Genomic DNA, 17219 nt, shown 5'->3' with positions numbered 1-17219 from the left:
TGGGGGAAGTAAGAGGGAAAGCCGCTAGATACAAAACCAATTAACCCATAGGTTGCCACGTATTAAATCTAACACCCCTAACATGACAAAACATATACTGACAAAAGATAAAAAAGGGACAAACCAAAGCTGTCCGTTATAGCATTGAAGATACCAAATAATACATGAAGTATAAAACCATGTGTAAGACAATATAAAAACATAACTCCTGGGAAATCCTGAAACATTGAAAACAGGCTGAAAAACCGCTGTATATGAACAGCTCTCGATACCATAAATAGATATATGAGTTATGAATGCAAGATAGGTGTTGATCTAATAGCTGCATATGGCTCTGAATGTCACTAAAATCATGTGTAATATTTATAGGAAGAAGAAACTATTAATGATATAAAAGCATTAATTATTTTCTAAGATTGAGACCTGCAGGATGCTGTGTGCCTAACCTAAAGATCCAGTATGCTTCCCTCAGCAGGATTTTTTTCTTCAAATTACAGCCTCTGAAGGGAAGTGTTACTCTTTCAATGGCATATACACGTAAATGGCTGACACTTCTATTATGAATGTTAATGAAGTGTTTGGCTGCGCTGGAAATGCCTAAAGCCTGAGGGTTTGCCACATAATTTAGATGTTCGCGTATTCTTGTTTTTAGTTGTCTACTGGTACAGCCTATATATAGAAGATCGCAACATGTACATTTTATAATGTAAATTACCCCAGTTGAATTGCAATTTATATAATTTTTAATTTTACATTTTTCAGTGTGTTGCATTATCAAAAGTGGTAGTACAATGTACAAAATTGCAAGTCTTACAAGGATGACTCCCGCATTTAGTGAAGCCCTGGTATTTTAGCCAGGAGCTCCTTGTAGAGGCAATTTGAGTAAAAAGTGAGGGAGACAACATATTGGCCAATATACAGGAACGTCGAGGGACAATCCTGCATCCATCTTTAAGTGTATCATACAGAATACTGTCCTCATAGAGGATTGGAAGGCATTTAAAAACTGCTTGTTTGATGGAGCTGAATTTTCGACTGTACGTGAGTACCATGTTGGGTTTGGAAGATTTGCTTGAGATCTTGTTTATATGTTTACATGGTTTAAAGAGGAGTTCATCTCTATTTTTGTTAGAAGCTATATTTTTAGCTCTTTTCAGCATCCAATAAGTTTATCCTCTTTTTTTCAACCTATTCCAGATATAATCTGCTTCTTTTTCAAATCCCACTTGGGTACTGCAATTTCTTTTAGCTCTGATGAATTCACCTACTGGAATAGCCTTAATAGTATGATGGCTGCTGGCTTGCAAGATAGTGTTACCTGTAATTTCTTTATGATATGATTCTGTATAGACTAGAGTGTTGGGGATACCCTTGAGCAGGGGTCAAGTCCTGGGAAAAAAAGTGTGGGAACTCACCCAAGATCCACTGCAAACCCCCCCCCCTGCAACCCCGCCCCCCCCCCGCAACCCCGCCCCCCCTCCCTGCAAAAAAAAATATAGATTTCGCTGAAAATTCAGTGCAACATTTATTGTAAAGTGCCAGTAAACAAGTGCAAAATTAACATGAAACAAATATATATATATAACAGTTGGAACAAATTAAATTAACACAAATTAAATTAACACAGTGACACAGCCCATTAGAAAATAGCCCACAAACTGGAATAACGTTGCCCTTGCCGTGCAAGATTTTCAACTTTCCTAGATTTATTATCATCTGCGCTGCAATGTGTGGTCAGCCATTTTGTGACGTATGGTAAAGGATCCCATAAATGCACAGGAGGCCCAATGAGACTGATAAACAAAAGAGAAGACACGCGTTCAATGCCAAGCCCACTCCTAATGGGCGACATCACCAAATTCATTGTACTGAAGCCCCTTTCACAATCACCGGATGTCACTGGAAGACTGTTAACTGCTGTCACCACTGGTTTCAGATTTTCAGGAATCTCTACACCACCATTATCAATGTAGTCTCTGAAACCTTCACAGATGGATGCATAGTTGAGACGGAATCTTTTGCATAGCTGCTCCAGCTTCACTTCACCTTCAAACCACGGACTGTCCACATTGATTGGCCAGTGTTGTGAATTCCGGATGTCAATTTCAGAAACAAGAGTTTCAAATTCACCCGACTGTGATGAAGCGGCAGGTCTGTTGCTTGCAGTTAAAGCAAAGAGCCTGGAGCGTAAATTATTCACCAAACTTTGATAAAATTGAGGGAGATTTATCCTCACTTGGCCTTTTGAACTCCCTGGGTTGATGGTCACACCTTTGAAATTCCCTTTCTGCAGCGATTCCATGACTTCTTTCAGATGTTTGCCAGGCATGTCTTTCATCTTTTCAATTGCACGAACTGAACGATTGATCAGCTGATAAGCTCGTGGAAGTGTGATGTCATCTCTTTGTAGCGCTTCAGATAACAGTCCCATTTCCTGAACTGCATCCGCAACCCCTGCAAGGTTTAACAAATAATCTTCTGATGTCAAGACCTTGTTAAGGCCACTAAATACAGATTTCTGCTTACTGTTATGAGCGGAGCTTACGCTTGCTTGCAGGAAATGACTGTGTAGTGCAGGATATGACTCCCAAACTGCTCGTATAGCTCTCTGGCTTGAAGCAACCCATCTAACTGAAAAAACTTTTCCAATTTTAAGAATTTGTACTTCTAATTCTTTTGCACATTCTGAGAGCTCTGCTAGATTTTTTGGTGACTGATGATACACAGCATACAACTTCTCAAAAAATGATGTGACATGATGAAGACCAGGAACAGAATCAATTGTATCTGAAATGCACAATTCAAGCCTATGACACAAGCAGTGCCATTTCACAATCTGTGGATATTTTTGACTGAGTCGTTCCAGAACACCCGACTTTCTTCCAAGCATTACACTTGCACCATCACTGCAAGCTCCAATCCAGTTTTCGGCAAGAAAGTCATTACTGAACCCAAATTTAGAAAGACAAGCTAGAAGAGTGGCTTCAATAGACTGTGCATCTGCTTTAGGCAAATCAAGCAAATCGAGAAAGAAAGTGACTGGGTCTTTTCCGTTAACAGAGGCACGAATATAAACGATTAACACTGAATGGGTAGAAACAGTTGTAGATTCATCAATATAAACAGAAATTTTTGGAGCCTGCGCAACAATTGCTTTGCAAAGCTTTTTTCTCATTTCACTAGCAATGCAATCTATTATTTGTGCCGCTGTGTACTCACTATGGAGAATACATCCTAAGTCAGCTCCATTTGCAACTTGCAAGCTGATAAGATCTCTGAAATCTGTGAAAGGGCGATTTTTTTTCGCACAAAAGTAGGCAGTGCGAAATACCTTAGTGGTTGACACAAACTTATGCTTCTGCTGTTCTGCAATATTGGATTGCAGAATCTCCTTTCTGGATACTGCTTGGATATCTCCTGCCTTTACATGTGCTTCTGAAATCTTATGTATGTGGATTTTTTTACGTAGTGAGGTCAACATATCTTTTTTTGTTTTGCCGTATGGAGTAATTGTACCAGTGCTCCATTCTTTAGAAATGGATACACCTTGCGAAACAGACACTCCAAGGTGTTTAACCTCCCGACACACTTTGCACCCTAAAAGACCATTGTCTACAAACAGTCAAGGGTACTTTTTTTTAAATTCTAGCCACTGATTCTGGTCCCAACATTCTGGAAGAATGTTATCATTGACATCGGCATCTTCAGCCACATCAGTAACCATGTCCACTACAGCCGATTCACTGACTGGTATAGTTTCTGAAGCGGACACCGCCGCCTGAAGCAAAGGCTCAGACTGAGTGGAGCAACTTGCAGAATCAGCATGTGATTTTTTATTGGATGCGTTTGTGAAGAAATCCGTAATGCTGGTTTTTCGCTTTCTCATTTCTGTACAAATAAAAATTAAAAAAATGGTGTCAAATCATTTTCGGATTTAAAAAAAACAACTAAATATTCTGATAAAATGACCTCTTTAGGCAAAGAATTCCCCATCCGTTCTGTTATTACCTCTTATTGTGAAAAACTCTTTCCTTTGTTGTCTCTGGTGGCAGTGGTTGGGTGGTCCAGTGACTGTGAGGTGCAGGGTAAGGCACAAATCTGCACACTTGTATGAAATAAAATCTATCATTATTCTAAAAATTATTTTAAAAAAAGCCTAAATGATCTAACAATTAGTCTCATATATTAGTCTCCAGTCCAGTGGATGTGACACAGATATCTGTTATTTTAACCCCTTAAGGACACATGATGGAAATATTCAGTCATTATTCCCTTTTATTCCAGAAGTTGTGTCCTTAATTACATATGGTTTGTGATTCTGTTTGCCACCCTTTAGTGACTGTTTTTAAATCCTTAAAGGGGTATTTCCATTTCAGACAATGGTTGCATATTGCTAGGATATGCCCCCATTGTCTGATAGGTGCGGGTCCCACCTCTGGGACCCGCACCTATATCGAGAACGAAGCGGGGAGACTTGTGGCTGGAGGACCCCAGGTTTCCCGGGGTCCGTCCACCACCAGGCACAGCGCCCCGCCTCTCCAATTGAAATGAATGGGAGCGCGCCGCACATGTGCGGCCACCACTCCCATTCATTTCTATGGAGCCGACGGAAATAGACGAGGCAGCGAGCCACAAATCTCCCCGCTTCGTTCTCTATATATCCTAGTGATATGCCCCCATTGTCTGAGATGGGAAAACCCCTTTAAAATACAATACATGTGAATGGGCTTTTGAAAGCTACATGTAGCGGGAAAAAAAAAAAGCACAGAAAATCTAGCATGCTGTAATTTGTGTTGCTGCGGACTGAACCAAATGTACACATTGTGATCAAAACAAAACAAAAACTGCCCTTATATATAATTTACTTACAGTTCTGAAGCCTCAGGGGTGCTGACAGGCAGCTGGGCTCAGGGGTGCTGACAGGCAGCTGGGCTCAGGGGTGCTGACAGGCAGCTGGGCTCAGGGGTGCTGACAGGCAGCTGGGCTCAGGGGTGCTGACAGGCAGCTGGGCTCAGGGGTGCTGACAGGCAGCTGGGCTCAGGGGTGCTGACAGGCAGCTGGGCTCAGGGGTGCTGACAGGCAGCTGGGCTCAGGGCTGGAAGTGGGCACCGCACAATAAGAAAAAAAAAAATTTCATTACACTTCAGACCACCAATCAGACCCCCAATGTTAATAAGACCCCAATAAGACCTCAGATCAGAACCCAATATGAATGACCAACAATCAGATAGCAACCCCCCAGTGCCTCTCCATCAGCCCCCCAGTGCCTCTCCATCAGCCCCCCAGTGCCTCTCCATCAGCCCCCCAGTGCCTCAGTGCCTCTCCATTCAGCCTATACGCCTTTAGTATAAAATAAAAAAAACTTACACTTACCTCTCCTGCTCCTGGACGCTCTTCTCTTCTACTGCTGTAGGCTGCGCACGGAGTGACGTCACAGAGCGACTCACTCGGCTCCTGTGCACAGCCCTCACAGCCGACAGCTGAGGACCAGGAAGGTGGCGGGGGGCAGGGGCGTAGCTATTGCCTCCCTTAGGCAAGTGACAAACTGCCCCCCTCATTCTTAGGCAAGTGACAAACTCAGCTCTGCTACATCTACAATGAGCAACTACAACAAATCAAATGTAATGCCAAACAGCAGTTCCTCTATGTGATGGACGGTCCAGTGTAAGCTCTCCAAGGCATCACAATCACATAGAGGAACTGCTGTTTGGCATTACATTTGATTTGTTGTAGTTGCTTATTGTAGATGTTCAAAAGCAATGGATAAGCACTCGCGCTGCCGTCTGGGTAAAGTGGGTTGGAGGTGAGCTCACACAAAAAGACTATGTGTGCGCCCCGTCGCTGCTGGGTTCTGCTGTGGGGTTAATTGCCAAAAAACAGCCCACAGAATAGGAGAAGACCTAGTATTAGAAATAGAAGAAAGAACCCGCGCTGACCTTGTTCCTACCTATAAGATATACCACTAATGAAACACTGGATATAGTAGACACTGCCTAAAACTTTCTGGTGTCTATTATGGTACCTCTATTATCATTCGTTTATAATCAATCACAACATGCGTTTTGTTCTAGGAACATACGGTGAATATTGCACAGTGATATAGTACTACTAGGATAGTCTGCTGTGGCAGGGCAGTGGTTAACACTTACTGTTATGTGCCCCGCTCAGTCCGTTCCTGAAGAAACCGCTGTTGTAGGTAAAGATGCTGGTAATCCTCTTCTCTTGTCCTGTTCTATCTTCAGCTTGCTTTGTGTTGCGTGCGCAGCTCCGGCCGGTAGCTTGCGCGCGCACAGAGCAGCCGTTGTTAGGTTCGTTGTCCTGGAGACCTGCAGTGTGACGTCACACCCGAAGCTACGGAAGCCTCTGGGGTCCACAATTCCTCTGACGCATTTCGGAATGGACGTATTCCTTCCTTCCTTCCTGAGGAAGGAATACGTCCATTCCGAAACGCGTTGGAGGAATTGTGGACCCTAGAGGCTTCCGTAGCTTCGGGTGTGACGTCACACTGCAGGTCTCCAGGACAACGAACCTAACAACGGCTGCTCTGTGCACGCGCAAGCTACCGGCCGGAGCTGCGCACGCAACACAAAGCAAGCTGAAGATAGAACAGGACAAGAGAAGAGGATTACCAGCATCTTTACCTACAACAGCGGTTTCTTCAGGAACGGACTGAGCGGGGCACATAACAGTAAGTGTTAACCACTGCCCTGCCACAGCAGACTATCCTAGTAGTACTATATCACTGTGCAATATTCACCGTATGTTCCTAGAACAAAACGCATGTTGTGATTGATTATAAACGAATGATAATAGAGGTACCATAATAGACACCAGAAAGTTTTAGGCAGTGTCTACTATATCCAGTGTTTCATTAGTGGTATATCTTATAGGTAGGAACAAGGTCAGCGCGGGTTCTTTCTTCTTTTATTGTAGATGTTGCTCATTGTAAATTGCCCCCACATACAGTAATATTGCCCCCACATACAGTAATATTGCCCCCACATACAGTAATATTGCCCCCACATTGCCCCCAATACTGAACTGCCCTGCCCCCACAGACTCAATCACAGGCTCCATTATGTAATTTGCCCCCCAGTGCCCCCACTAAGTAATATTGCCCCCAGATACAGTACTAATACAGTAATATTGCCCCCACATTGCCCCCAATACTGAACTGCCCCCACAGACAGTGCACAGACTCAATCACAGGCTCCGCTCCATTATGTAATTTGAAATTGCCGCCAAAAAAAAAAAACACCCCCGTACATACCACAGAGCTGTCGCTGATGATCCTGTTCCTGTACTTGCAGCGGATGTCTGTCTTGTGATTTTTCCTTACCCCCCGTAATATTTGAATGCCTTCAGTCGTCACTTCCTGTTGTGACGTCCCCCGGATATGACGATAGGATCGGGTGCGAGATCCCGCGAGACCCGCGACCTCCAGCCGAACAGGAGGAGTCAAGAAGCCGGCGCAGATCATCATCATTAATGCAGAGCAGGCGCAGCAGATGATGTCAGTCAGACATGGATCACAGGCAGGGGGCGTGGTGCGGGCGGCGGCTAGGAATCGGAAGAAGGATCTCACAAGTAGGGGGCGTGGCACGGCGGCGGCTAATGGTACTCGGGATTCGGAATCCAGAGCGTGAAAGGGAACGGCGTTCCTGCCATGAAAAAAGTGCAGGAACGCCGTTCCCACGCGTTCCCCCTCGACTCGACCCCTGCCCTTGAGAGTCAAATCCAGAAAGGAAATACTGTGAATATCAATGGAGTGGGTGAAACGTAAATTATATGAATTGGTATTGGCATAACTGACAAAGTCTGGTATGGCATACACATCGCCGCTCCAAATGAGGAGCAAATCATCGATGTATCAGCCATACCAGACGATGTCAGAGCCAAAATTATTAGTATTGAAAAAAAAAGGTAACTTTCCTCCCAATACCTCATCATCAGGTTTGCCAGAGATGGGGAAAATTTGGCCCCCATTAAGACTCCATGGATTTGTAAAAAAAAAAAAGCATAATCAAAAATGTGTAAAAAGAAACTGAGTAACTCAAGAAACTCAAGAGACTAATATGTAATCTATTGAGTCTAAAGATTGACTACTGTATCTATGTAGATGGTATTCTTGGGATTCTAATGCTATGTTATGTGGTATGGATGGTGTAAGAAGGAACAAGGAGCCGTCATTGACGGAAGATGCGTGTCACCGAGGTTCCTGGCCTCGGTGAGGTAAGAACCGGATTTTTTCCTGAAGTGTCAGTTCTGTACTGCAGTCTGACACTTCAGCTGTCAGAATGGCTGTAAAGCCAATCCGGGCCGGTTCTTATTGGGAGCAGCCAAAGAGCAGGGTGGGTGGCTGTTCCCCACGGTTCCAGGCCAGGTTTTGGCTGGGATATAAAAACCCAGCCAGCATGTCCAGCTGTGGATTATCCTCCATCTGCTAGTGGAGTGCTGGCAGTCTCGCTGTTTGAGCTTGAGCGTTTGGGCCTGGACTAGGCCTGCTACATTGTTTGTGGACAAAAGCACATGGACTACTGCTTTCTTCAAGGACTTATGTGCTGCAGCCTGGTGTGAACAAACACCAGACTCAAGGTGACTGTTTTTTCTTGAAATTGTTATTTTGTCACTTTACGTCTGTGTGAATAAAACACTGCATTATTTAAGTTAAAGACATTGTCATTGCCTCTGTACTGCGTCCGCAAGCCTGTCTACCAGAGCGAATCCCCACATTTGGTGTCGGATGCAGGCAAACGCAGTGAGGCAGGCCTGAAGGCCGAAAGGTTTTTGTTTTTTCCGGGCACAAGTGCATGTCCTATATTAAGCCGGCAAGGTTAAGACCCGTATCCCCTGACAAAATGGAGGCAGTCGTGAAGGCCCTCGTGGAAGCTAACTTGCAGCAGTGGGAGGCTAACAAGCAGCAACAAGAAACGAACCAGCTGCTATTGCAACATGTGATGGCGTTGCAGGCGTCAGGAGCGTCCCAATATGTTCATGATGCCCGGAAAGCTGTCCGCGCGGCGATTCCGAAGATGACCCCTCGGATGACGTTGAGACCTATCTGGCGGTCTTCGAAAAAGTGGCCATGAGGGAAAAGTTACCCCGAGACCAGTGGGCTGAGGTCGTTGCTCTGTTCCTGGCATCTGGTCCCCAGCAAGTATTGTTTGATCTCCCCGATGATAAGACGGCCGACTACCCGACAGTAAAAGGTGAGATCCTGGTGAGACTCGGGGTGAATGTGTTGGTCCGGGCCCAGAGGGTGCATCAGTGGGAATTTAACCCGGCTGAACCCGCCAGACCACAGCCCACTCGGCAGGTGGATGCATGAGGTGGCCGTCGCCACAAAGTTACCATATGAATTGATAATTGGGAGAGACTTTCCCGGGTTCCTGGCACTCTGGCCGGATACAAAAGATACCGATACCCGGGAGACAGATGTAACCCTAGCAGAGTGGCCTGACTCAGGGGGGAGGCCAGGACCTTGGGAACCTGAGTCAGAAGGACCAGCAGTAGCAGTGACCGCCACTTCGGTGGAAGAGGGGGAGACAACCCCATTAAGTGTGATGGTGGGAGACGTAGAGGATTTGCCGCCGGGTCCTGAGCTGGCAGACCTCAATGTCTCTGGGGATAATTTCAGTACAGCACAACACCAGGATCCGACTCTATCTCGAGCCTGGGAAAATGTGGTAGTAGTTGAGGGTGAGCCGTTTTGTGGTTCAACAGGATTTGCTGTACCGGGTAAATAAACTACGGGGTGAGCATATTGAACAGCTGGTGGTGCCCAATTCATATCGCAAGCTCGTGTTGGAGTTAGCCCACCAACATGTTCTTGGGGGACACCTGGGCCAGCAGAAAACGCAGGACCGGATTTTACAGCAGTTCTACTGGCCCAGTGTGTTCAGAGAGGTAGAAGAGTTTTGCAAGACTTGTCCAACCTGCCAGATAACCAGCCCCCAGCCACATTTCCGTAGTCCTCTGGTCCCTCTCCCGATTATTGAGGTTACATTCGAGCGGATTGCTATGGATCTCATAGGCCCAGTACCGAAGTCAGCTAAAGGGCACCAGCACATCCTGGTCATCCACGACTACGCCACGCGTTACCCGGAGGCGGTGCCACTGTGTCATACGTCAGCCAAACTCATAGCTAATGAGTTGATGGAAATGTTTTCTAGAGTGGGTCTGCCTAAGGAGGTTCTAACTGACCAAGGGACCCCATTTACGTCCAAGGTCATGAGGGAACTCTGTAAGTTGCTCCACAGAAAACAGTTACGGACATCCGTGTATCATCCGCAAACGGATGGCCTGGTAGAGAGGTTTAACCAGACGTTAAAAAATATGTTGAAAAGAGTGGTGTCTAAGGATGGAAGGGACTGGGACCTTCTTCTGCCCTATCTCATGTTCGCAGTGCGAGAAGTGCCCCAGGCTTCTACCGAGTAGAGATGTCGCGAACATAAAATTTTCCGTTCTCGAACGGCGAACGCGAATTTTCGCAAATGTTCGCGAACGGGCGAACTGCCATAGACTTCAATAGGCAGGCGAATTTTAAAACCCACAGGGACTCTTTCTGGCCACAATAGTGATGGAAAAGTTGTTTCAAGGGGACTAACACCTGGACTGTGGCATGCAAAACTCCCATGGAAAATTACGTAGTTGACGCAGAGTCGGGTTTTAATCCGTAAAGGGCATAAATCACCTAACATTCCTAAATTGTTTGGAATAACGTGCTTTAAAACATCCAGTGTGTGTATACGATCAGGTATGATGTAGTATCGATCAGGTAGTGCAAGGGTTACGCCCGCTTCACAGTGACAGACAAAACTCCCCGTTTAACGCACCGCAAACAGTCCATTTGCACAACCGCAAACTCCCCATTTGCACAAGGTTGGATACCAAGCTAGCCATGTCCTGTTCCTTGTCCTCACTGACGTCATTAAAGGTCTCTTCCTCCACAACACCAAGGGTCCCCGAAAGGTGACAACAAGCCCCCTGTGACGCCTGCTGTGGTTGGTCTTCCACCTCCTCAAAGCCACCTTCCTCCTCTGACTCTTCTTCTTCAGACTCCTCTCTCTGCGTTGCTGCAGGTCCAGCAATCGACGACGACAAGGCTGCTTCTGGTGGTGATAGTGACCACAACTCTTCCTCTTCATGTTCATCTACGGACTGGTCCAGCACTCTTCGCAGTACACGCTCCATAAAAAACACATATGGGATGAGGTCGATGATGTTGCCTTGGGTTTGACTGACCAGGTTTGTCACCTCCGCAAAAGGACGCATGAGCATACAGCCATTGTGCATGAGCGTTCAGTAACGCGGCCAAAAAATACCCAGCTCCGCAGAGGCTGTCCTCTTTTTTTTTTAGAAAAAAAAATCTGTTCTTACCAGTTTAATCTCTGTTTTGTCCCCTATCAGGGGCCGGTGTATGGAATAGATTTTAGGAACCGGAAGATGGAAAAAGATGCTTTGTCGGTCCTCTTACTTCCAATTTGGAGCACTGCGCGTATGCCTTGCAATGTACTGTGCCACCAGATATGAGTGGTGTGTTAAGTAGTACTATTCCTATCAGTTTAATCCCTGTTACATCCCCTATCAGGGGATGTGTATGGAATAGATTTTAGGAACCGGGAGATGGACAAAGATGCTTGGTCGGTCCTCTTACTTCCAATTTGGGGCACTGCGCGTGCGCCATGCAATGTACTGTGCAATCCCAATATGAGTGGTATGTTAAGTAGTACTATTCCTATCAGTTTAATCCCTGTTACGTCCTCTATCAGGGGCCGGTCTATGGAATCGATTTTAGGAACCGGGAGATGGAAAAAGATGCTTAGTTGGTCCTCCTACTTCCAATTTGGGGCACTGTGCGTGCGCCGTGCACTGTACTGTGCCACCAGAAATGAGTGGTGTGTTAAGTAGTACTATTCCTATCAGTTTAATCCCTGTTACGTCCCCTATCAGGGGACGTGTATGGAATAGATTTTAGACAACCGCAAAGAGTTGTCAATAGTTGACACACTCATGACATAAATTTTATTCCTCTATGCGTCAATCTTGGTGTAGTGATGACTGTGCTCATGCGCACGTTTGGGAGATTGCAGGCAATGGCGGTTTTTCAAAGCCTATGGTCATGCTGAGGTAGTTCAGTGACAGTAAGTGACCCAGAAAACAATGATTCTGCAGTGTGGGCCCATTGTTGGCCTAGTAGGCTTTAATGATCACCTTAGATGATCACAAAGAAAATTAATGTTTTTTCTATGCAAAATTATCCAGCCGATCGCTTTTGGTCTGTTCACAATGAAGCAACGGCCTTATCATCTGGGGTGTGCCAACATTGCCATTGCCAACACACTCATAGAGGTGATCGCTTCATTGTGATACGCAAGCCCCTTCACCACAACAAGGTAATGATCACGAAGGGGAATTGACACATGTATGTGCCTTTTTTTGTTTTTTTGTTTTTGCAGCCACAGTGCAGCACCAGAGGCCATAAAAATTAGGCATGTACACATGCTTGAAAAATTAGGTATTGTTGCAGCCGCTGCTGTAGTAGAGGCCGGAAAAATTTATGTTTTCCAGGCAGAAAGTGCACTAAAACATTGCGGCTTGAACCCTAGTTGTTGGCGGAGAAGTCACGCAAGTCATCCGGCATGCAGAGATAAAATACAGCAGCGTGTGGACCATTTTTAGCCCAAGGCAGCTCATCTCATCAGGCCTTTTTTAGTCAAATGTATCGCCCACTGTCAGTCCCTTCGGGATCCATGCCTCATTCATCTTAATAAAGGTGAGGCAATCTAGACTTTTTTCACCTAGGCGACTTCTCTTCTCAGTGACAATACCTCCTACTGCACTGAAGGTCCTTTCTGACAGGACACTTGAAGCGGGGCAGGCCAGAAGTTCTATCGCCAAATTGGGATAGCTCAGGCCACAGGTCAAGCCTGCACACCCAGTAGTCAAGGGGTTCATCACTCCTCAGAGTGTCGATATCTGCAGTTAAGGTCGAGTCGTTCTCTGAGGGTGGACCCCGAAGGACTGTGGCGATGCGTAGGACTTAAAAAGCTCTGCATGTCCTCCATCAACAACACGTCTGTAAAGCGTCCTGTCCTTGCCGGAGTGGTCGTGGTAGGAGGAGGATTACTTTCACCTCTTCCCCTGTTAGATTCCCGTTGTGCTGTGACATCCCCCTTATACACTGTGTAAAGCATACTTTTTAACTTGTTTTGGAACTGCTGCATCCTTTCCGACTTCCGGTAATTCTGTAACATTTCAGGCACTTTCTGCTTAGACCGGGGGTCTAGTAGCGTGGCCACCCAGTACGGGTCGTTCTCCTTCAGCCTTTTTATATGAGGGTCCCTCAACAGGCACGACAGCATGAAAGACCCCATTTGCACAAGGTTGGATGCCAAGCTACTCATGTCCCGTTCCTCCTCCTCACTGATCTCACTGAAGGTCTGTTCTTCCCTCCAGCCACGTACAACAACACAGGTACCAGATAGGTGACAACGAGCACCCTGGGATGCCTGCTGTGGTTGGTCTTCCTCCTCCTCAAAGCCACATTCCTCCTCTGACTCCACTTCCTCAGACTCCTCTTCCAGCGTTGCCGCAGGTCCAGCAAGCGATGCTGATAAGGCTGTTTCTGGTGGTGATGGTGACCACAACTCTTCCTCTTCACGCTCATCTACGGCCTGATCCAGCACTCTTTGCAGGACACGCTCCAGGAAGAAAACAAATGGGATGATGTTGCTGATGGTGCCTGACAAGGTTTGTCACCTCCTCAAAAGGACGCATGAGCCTACAGGCATTGCGCATGAGCGTCCAGAAACGTGGCAAAAAAATTCCCAGCTCCTCAGAGGCTGTCCTAGCACCCCGGTCATACAAATACTCGTTGACAGCTTTTTCTTGTTGGAGCAGGCGGTCGAACATTAGGAGTGTTGAATTCCAACGTGTCGGGCTGTTGCAAATCAAGCGCCTCACTGGCATGTTGTTTCGCCGTTGAATATCTGAAAAGTGCGCCATGGCCGTGTAGGAATGTCTGAAATGGCCACACACCTTCCTGGCCTGCTTGAGGACGTCCTGTAAGCCTGGGTACTTATGCATAAAGCGTTGTACGATCAGATTCAACACATGTGCCATGCACGGCACATGTGTCAACTTGCCCAAATTCAATGCCGCCAACAAATTGCTTCCGTTGTCACACACCACTTTGCCGATCTCCAGTTGGTGCGGAGTCAGCCACTGATCCACCTGTGCGTTCAGGGCGGACAGGAGTGCTGGTCCGGTGTGACTCTCTGCTTTCAGGCAAGTCAACCCCAAGACGGCGTGACACTGTCGTATCCGGGATGTGGAATAGCACCTGGGGAGCTGGGGGGGTGCAGTTGATGTGGAGCAAGACGCAGCAGCAGAAGAGGACTCAGCCGAGGAGGTTAGAGAAGAGGATGGAGTAGGAGGAGTAGAGGAGGTGGCAGCAGGCCTGCCTGCAAGTTGTGGCGGTGTCACCAACTCCTCTGCAGAGCCACGCATTCCATGCTTGGCAGCCATCAGCAGGCTTACCCAATGCACAATGTACGTGATCTACCTGCCCTGACCGTGCTTTGCAGACCAGGTATCAGTGGTCAGATGGACCCTTGCCCCAACACTGTGTGCCAGACATGCCATGACTTCCTTTTCCACAATAGAGTACAGGTTGGGGATTGCCTTTTGTGAAAAGAAATTTCGGCCGGGTACCTTCCACTGCGGTGTCCCAATAGCTAAAAATTTTTTGAAGGCCTCAGACTTCGTCTTTTAGAATATTCTTAATATTGCTCTAACTTTGTCTTTTAGAATATTACGAATATTCTAAAAGACGAAGTTAGAGCAATATTAAGAATATTCGTAAAATACACATATAGATTGTAATTTAGCTAATATACTGCTAAAGTAATTTTTTTAATAGTGTACATATTTTCCAAAACTGAAGTTCAGAAGAGGCAAAAAAAATTAGACAAAAAAAAAGAAGGATTATAGCACTATATTAGCTAAATTACAATCTATGTGTATTTTACGATTATTCTTAATATTGCTCTAACTTCGTCTTTTAGAATATTCGTAATATTCTAAAATACGAAGTTAGAGCAATATTACGAATATTCTAAAAGACGAAGTTAGAGCAATATTAAGAATATTCTAAAAGACGAAGTTAGAGCAATAATATTCCACTTTGGCATACTGCTCCCCGACAAGCGTCCCCGTCACCATGGGAACGCCTGTGGGTTAGAATATACCATCGGATCTGAGGTTTTACTATCTCAGGGAAAACTCAGATCCAATGGTATTTTCTAACCCACAGGCGTTCCCATGGTGACGGGGACGCTTGTCGTGGTGTTGTATGCTGAAGTTGATTAAATAACGATTTTGTCATGCGCTCGGGCACACGTATTAACCATTATGATTTTTCTGTTGTAATATTCGTGAACTCGAATATTATAACCGAGATTATTGGTTTAGATTAGAATAGGACGAATATTCTAAAATTGAATATACAGCAATATATTCTTTATTTCGAATATTCCGGTCATCTGACAACGTGATTCCTTCCAACTTCAATTCAGTTGCTTGTGGGCCAATGGCTCATTGACCCACAAGCAAGAAGCAGGCAGGAATCATATATTTTCAGATGGAAAAAAGAAATTAAAAAAAAAACGAATATTCGATTTCGCGACTATATGGAACTATATTCTAAATATTCGCAAAATCTTGAAGTTGTGATATTCGAGATAAAAATTCAAAATTTTAATATTCGCGCTCAACACTTCTGAAGATGCTGGACCCTGTTGAGGATGGTGGCTTTGAGTTTTTTGTGCTGTTTGTACTCGTCATCATGTGTTTATCCCATAGGCGTTTGTGATGTGAGATCATGTGCCTTCGCAAAGCAGTTGTATCTAGGTGGGTGTTGGACTTCCCACGACTCAGTTTCTTTTAGCACAGGTTGCAAATGGCATCGCTGTTATCAGAGGCAGACACACACAAAAAATGCCACACTGCTGAGCTTTGCAATGACGGCATTCTGGTGGTGGCAACAGCATGCGCTGATTGGCGTGCTGTGTGGCTGACCCCGGGTGCAGATACATGCTGTCTGACTGTGCCACTAGCTCCTTGCGATGACCTCCCCTTGCTTCCAACTCGTCTGCTCCTCCTCTCTGTCTCCCCATCTGAACTTTCCCTCTGTTCTTCTTCTCTTCGAGCGGGCACCCACGTGACATCCACGGACACATCATCATCATCAACCGCTTCACTTGTATCTGACAACTCAGCAAAGGAAGCAACAGCGGGTACAACATCATCATCATCACACCGTACGTCCATGTGTGTAATGCTGCCTGACTGAGACATATCCCTGTTATCTACATCCTCTGGCAATAATGGTTGCGCATCACTTATTTCTTCCAACTTCTGTGTAAATAACTCCTCTGACAGATCAAGTGAAGCAGCTGTGGTGCTAGTGTTGGTGGTGGAGGCAGGCGGCCGAGTGGTAACTTGAGAGGTGCCCGAAGCTGAGCTGGAGGAGGATGCCTGTCATTTTCTTTAGATTAGTTGTACTATGCGTGTAAGCTACTGTGACACCAGATTTTTTATTTTTTTTTAATGTAATTTACTGTGACACCAGATATGAGTGGTGGCACTGTGCACTGGCAGTAGTTGGCACAGTACACACTGACGCTGTAGGCCTGACACACACGCTTGCAGGCAACTAACTGCAATTATATTACAGTCAAAATTGTTGTTGTTTTTTTAAATGTAATCTACTGTGACACCAGATATGAGTGGTGGCACTGTGCACTGGCAGTAATTGGCACAGTACACGCTGACGCTGTAGGCCTGACACACAAGCTTGCAGGCAACTAATTGCAATTATATTACAGTCAAAATTGCTGTTTTGTTTTTTTAAATGTAATCTACTGTGACACCAGATATGAGTGGTGGCACTGTGCACTGGCAGTAGTTGGCACAGTACATGCTGTTGGCCTGACACACACGCTTGCAGGCAACTAACTGCAATTATATTACAGTCAAAAAAGTTTTTGTTTTTTTTATGTAATCTACTGTGACACCAGATATGAGTGGCACTGTGCACTGGCAGTAGTTGGCACAGTACACGCTGACGCTGTAGGCCTGACACACACTCTTTCAGGCAACTAACTGCAATTATATTACAGTCAAAAAAGTTTTTTATTTTTTTTTATGTAATCTAC

The sequence above is a fragment of the Bufo bufo genome, chromosome 5 (genome assembly GCF_905171765.1).
Source record: "Bufo bufo chromosome 5, aBufBuf1.1, whole genome shotgun sequence".
Taxonomy (NCBI): Eukaryota; Metazoa; Chordata; class Amphibia; order Anura; family Bufonidae; genus Bufo; species Bufo bufo.
The sequence above is the reverse complement of the archived record's forward strand: the minus strand, read 5'-3'. Positions refer to the sequence as shown.